The sequence below is a fragment of the Piliocolobus tephrosceles genome, chromosome 5, assembly GCF_002776525.5.
Source record: "Piliocolobus tephrosceles isolate RC106 chromosome 5, ASM277652v3, whole genome shotgun sequence".
NCBI classification, from domain to species: Eukaryota; Metazoa; Chordata; class Mammalia; order Primates; family Cercopithecidae; genus Piliocolobus; species Piliocolobus tephrosceles.
In genome coordinates this window covers 62643630-62649822 of record NC_045438.1, presented here as the reverse complement: position 1 = coordinate 62649822, position 6193 = coordinate 62643630, and positions in this window count along the sequence as shown.

Sequence of the window (6193 nt, the reverse complement as noted above, 5' to 3'; positions counted from 1 at the left end):
GCCAAGAGCCGCTTGCGCGCGGACGCCGGACCACGTGGCCCGCACAGGCGCCCCTGGAGGTGGGGGCCACGAGAGCGGCGGGGCGGGGCGGGGCGGGGCGCGATGGCAGTTCGAGGGTTGGGGCGTGGAAGGGGCGTGGAAGGGGCGGGGAGGGGCAAGGCGGGGCGAGAGTGCAGGCCTGAGGTCGGGGGTGCCGGGGGACCGGGGGGGCAAGACGGCAGGTCCGGGGCTTGGGGGCCGGGGCAGGGCGGGGAGGGGCGAGGCGGGGCGCGGCTTCGGAAAAGTGACAGGGGCCTGGGCGGGGCGCGCTCAGGGGCGGGGCGATGTCGGCGCCCGAGGTCCTGCATGTGGCACTGCTGGGGAGCCCAGACAAGAGCGACTTTTGCGGTGGATTGGGGGCAATGGACAGGAGAGGCGTTGTGACCCTTCCCTTTGGGAAGTTTTATATCGTATTAAACTGTTAGCTCAACGCCAATACCTTAATTTTATCTCTTCTCCGACACTGAATCCGGTGTTAAGTTCTTGAATGTATAAAGGCATGAAATCCCCCTTACCGTCATCATCATCACCATCATCATTATCTAGTGCTAATATAATAACTATTACTTACCTCCTAAATGTTTTTCACATCTGCCTCCTTTTCCTTCCCGCTCCCGATGCCTTAGTCTAAGAGAATGAAGAGAGCACTGCGGTCAGAGAAACCTGGGTTCTGAGAGATCTTGGGCAAATGATTACCCTCACAATTTCTTTACCTTACCTGTAAAATGGAGACGTTAACACTAGTGCCACTTTGGTAGGGTTGCTATTGCATCACCAAAAGTATGTAATGGGCTTAGGAAGTGTCCGGTTTAATTCGCCTGCTATGATTAAAATGATCATTATTATTCAAACTTTCATCATCTTTGTTCAATAATAGACTGTTTCTAACTGGTCTCAGCTGCAGTGTTGTTCCCTTTAATACGCAGTAGTACAGAGGATCTCTCCAAGTACATACGAGATCTGGAGACTAGAGTCACTCCTCGGCTTAGAATCCATTGTGGAGTACAGAGGATCTCTCCACATACGAGATCCAGAGACTAGAGTCACTCCTCGGCTTAGAATCCATGTGGCTCCCACATGCCCTCTGGATAAAGTCCAAGCTTCTTAATATGGTCTACAAGCCCCATCCAAATCCACTCCCCACCTACTTCCATCCATTTATTTCCGCATTTTCTCTCTCTTCGCCAATACCTAATTACTTATTATTTATCTTTCTGTCCATTTCCAGATTCCCAACATGCCATCTATAGCCTCCCTGATTTTGAACCGGAGGTGTAATTAGCAACCTGGCTCTTACATTTTTACTGTATTTTTATTAAAACTAGCTCAAGTCACACATGCTCCTTCTCTGAGGTTTCCCTTTCATATTGAATTGTCTCTAAGTCCTCTGGATTTGTGGGGGTACAAGTGGGATGGGGGAGCGCTCCCTGACTTCTGCATACCAGCAGGAAGTTAGCTACCTCATTGTTTCTTGCTGCTACGAGAGTTGCAGTCAAAACACTGGCCCTCTAGAGGTCCTCAATGGCATAAGATGACTCAGTGCCAAGGTAAGCCAGGTACTCCGTTTCCTCATTCAATCATTGCTTACTGGAGAATAACCCTGTGAGGGAAGATTGAGTCTGGAGGATCTTCCAGCATCAGCCACCCACAGCACAGACTAGCCCTTTCTTCAAGGAAATTTTGTTTTGGATCCATACTGATTTTTTCGAAACTTTTGTTACTGTTAAGGCCAGCTGGTCTACGCCTACAGGTATTCTTAACTTTAAATCTTGCAGAACAGCATTTGGGGTGTCATACATTCATCTAACAAATATTTATTGAGTGCCTAGTAAGAGCCAGACATTGGCGTCAGGTGTTGGGGATACAGCAACTAATAAGGCCTTTCCTGTCATGAAGCTTACGTTCTACTAAGGGGAGACATGACAAATATACAAGTAAACTAATGAATAATAGTTTTGGAAAGTGTTAAATTTTATGAAGAATGATGATGGAGACTGACAGGGAAGTAAAATCAGGATAGGGTGACATTTGAGCTGAGATCTGAATGACACGAAGACAGCTGTGGGAAGATCTAGAATAAGAATGTTCTAGGCAAGGGAAAAGCAAGCATAAAGGCTCTGAGACTGGGAAGGAGCATCTGATGAACGGCAAGGACTGTGTGGCTGGAGCACAGTGAGTGAGGGGCAGCAGATGGAGTGGAGCGTTGCCAGATTTCACAAATAAAGACACAGGACACCTGGTTAAAAAAAATAAATACTGCCTCAGCCTCCCAGGCTGGGATTACAGGCATGAGCCACCTATACCCAGCCAAGAAAGAATTTTTTTCATATAAATTTAGTGTAGCTTAGAGCATACAATGTTTATAACGTCTACGGTGGTGTATAGCCATGTCCTAGGCCTTCACATTCACTCACCACTCACTCGCTGACTCACCCAGAGCAACTTCTATTCCTATAAGCTCTATTCATGGTAAGTGCCCTACACAGGTGTACTTTTTTTGGTTTTTGTTTTTGGTTTTTTTTGGTTGTCTTTTATACTGTTTTGTTTTGAGACAAAATCCCACTCTGCTGCTTAGGCTGGAGTGCAGTGGCATGATCTTGGCTCACTGTAACTTCTACCTCCTTGGCTTAGGTGATCCTCCCACCTTAGCCACCTGAGTAGTTGGGACTGCAGACACACACTACCACACCCTGCTTTTTTTTTTTTTTTTTTGTGTGTGTGGTATTTTTTGTAGTGATGAGGTTTTGCCATGTGACCCAGGCTGGTCTTGAACTCCTGGGCTCAAGTGCTCTGCCCACCTAGCCCTTCCAAAGTGCTAGGATTACAGTCATGAGCCATCAGTATACTGTATTTTAAGTGTGTTTCTTATGTTTTGATATTTTTAGATACACAAATACCACTGTTACAGCTGCTTACAGTGTTCAGTACAATAACATTCTGTACAGGTTTGTAGTGCAGGAGCAATAGGTTGTACTAGGTGTGTAGTAGACTATACCGTCTAGATTTGTGTAAGTTCACTCTGTGATGTTTGTACAGTGACGAAATCACCTAATGATGCATTTCTCAGAACATATCCCTGTCATTAAGCAATGCATGACTGTACCTATAAAAGAAAACCAGTTAAAATGACAACTGTTTTTCAAGAGCAACAGTAGAAGTCAGAGGTTAGTGGCATACTTCCAAAATTCACCTAGAATCTTTTTTATACACTACAATTATCATGGACAAGGACAAAATCAAGACAATTTTGGTCAAAGAAAAAATAAAACTATTAACCTCCTACAAACCCATACCATAGGAAGGAAAATAACACCAAGAGGAAAGTCTGAGATATAAGAGGGTGTGGTAAGCAAAAAAAAAGAGAAAAAAGTAAATATGAAGGAAATCTAAACAAACATTGATTATGCAAAATAATGTCTAATTTGGAGAGTAAACAAATAGAGGAGATCTAAAATATTGAATGAAAATACCATTTAAGATGGGAAGCTGGTTATCCATATTCCAGTGTTTTAAGGGTACAGCTATTGATTACTTTAAGGCTTTACATATACATGGTGAAAGAGTAAGGGACAGCCACTTAGTTGGTACAAATAGAGTGCATACTTCAAACACTGTAGAGGAGATAATAGCATTTAAAAGTTATTGGTCAATGCCAGGTCGGGCGTAGTGGCTCATGCCTGTAATCCCAGCACTTTGGGAGGCCGAGATGGGCGGATCACTTGAGGCCAGGAGTTCAAGACCAGCATGACCAACATGGCAAAACCCCGTCTCTACTAAAAATACAAAAATTAACTGGGTGTGGTGGCACAGCTACTTAGGAAGCTGAGGCACAAGAATCACTTGAACCCAGGTGGCGGAGGTTGCAGTGAACTGAGATCATGCCACTGTACTCCAGCCTGGGCGACAGAGGAAGACACTGTCTCAAAAACAAAAAACAACAACAAAAAAAAAAAAAAAAAGAAGAAGAAGAAAGAAAAGGAGAAAAGGATGGAGAGGATATTGAAAAGGGAGGAAGAGCCAGATCATTTAAAGTCTTTTATGCCAAGAAAAAGGAGTTTGGATTTTAACTGAAATAGGAGGCCATTGGAAGATTATTCAAAAGGACTGTTGAGTCTGACTTGTGTATTTAAAAATTACTCCAGCTGCTAGATGAATAGTAGATCCTGGAGGGACATGAGTGGAGGCATGGAGATGAGGGTGACAGCAGTGTAAAATGTGAGAAGAGCCCATATTCAAGGTAGATTTGGGGGATAGGTCTTTCTGAAAGGACTTGCTGACAATGGATGTGGGGAGTGACAGAAACAATGCAATCAAGATTGACTCCTGGGTTTGGGGATAAATCAACAGAGTGTACGGTGTTACCATTAACTGATCTGGAGGAAAAGAAGTTGGGTTGGATAATAAGTATGGGGTGGAGATACTAAATTTGAAATGTTAACTAGATAACCAAGTACAGTAGGCAGTCGTAGGTAACAATCTGGAGTTCAGAGCTGAGAACAGAATTGATATATTAATAATGGAGTTATCAGAACATAGATTATAAATTGTTGTAAGATCAGTTACAAAGTGAACATTGATAAAAGGCTATCCAGATTTTTTCTCTTTCCTCTTTTAGTCTCCACTCTTCTCTCCTGGTGGTTTTTTTTTTTGGCCCTGGGAGGCTACAGGGACTCAAAGATGTCATCATCGAAGCCCTGTGCCAGCTGGCTTCCAGATGTTTTGAGCCAATGGAGAACCTGGCAGATTGGAAGAAGAAGGTCATGATCATCTGGCAATTAAAAGTTAGTGGAAGTCCTTTGTCATGATGAAGGGCATCAAAAATATTTGTGTAGCCCGGGATGGTTGGTTGATAACTGTGGCTGGAAGGAACTGTAGTCCAAGGCTCATTATGACTTAAAGGGATTTGAGAAGAACAGAAGGATAATTGTCAATGTTCAGTGCCAATAGTGTATCTTTAGAGGGATTTTATAGCACTAATCCAGTAGTGCTCCAATTTCCAGATCCCATGTGTCCTGTACTACACAAGGGCAGGGTGTGTATCTGCTTATATTTTAATCTCCTACTGTGTATAGACTGGTAGAATTCTTGTAAATATACACATGCTTGCATATGCTAAGCAGTCTTCAACATGCCTCTCCCAGGTTTGGTAAATACATATGCTTACAAATTAATTCTTGGAATGTCTTTCACCCCCTGCTTATAATCTTAAATTTGACTTATTTTTTAAATTTTTACCTACTTTGATTTTTAAAAGTCCATTTAATTCAGATGTCACTCCCTCTGATAATTCTTGCCAGAACCACCCATAGCTAAGGACTCTCAGGCTTTGTAGCTTGATATTCTTTAACCCAGATCTTCATTTGTAAAAGCGAGAACCAAAAAAAGAAAAAACAAAAAAATCACTCACAACTAGACAAAGGCATTCATGTATCTCTCATTCCTATCCTGTTCTTGAACTTCCTCCCCTTCACCACCGAATTTGTGAAATTTTAATGAATGACCTGAATTCAACAGATTATCAAATGAATTGCAAATAAAATGAAAAATATATAAAATTGAAAATGTTTAAAACCTATAGTATTTATTACTGTACTTTGAGTGTTGAAAATTTAAAACCACAGTACACACCATAGCCTGAAATAAATTCTAGAGGGCTTAAAGAATTAAATATATATTTTTAAAACCGCAAGTAAGTACAAGAAAGCAGAATGGAATGTTCCATTTCTAGAGACTGAAGAATTTCCAGAGCTTAGAAGACTATTAAAAATCAGCCTGGCCAACATGGTGAAATCCCATCTCTACTAAAAATACAAAAATTAGCCAGGCATGGTGGCGGGTGCCTGTAATCCCAGCTACTCGGGAGGCTGAGGCAAGAGAATTGCTTGAATCTGGGAGGCAGAGGTTGCAGTGAGCTGAGAACACGCCACGCCACTGCACTCTGGGCGACAAAGCAAGGTTCCATCTCAAAGGAAAAAAAGAAAGAAAAATCAGAAAGGAATGATGAACAGGTTTTACGTTAGTACTTAAAAAATGGAATATATGTACTACCAAAGGTTGATGTCTACATCACATAAAGAACCCATGCAGAATAACTTTTAAATGCCCCATAAGTTAGAGGGCAAAGGATGTGATAAAATAATTCACAAAAGAGAAA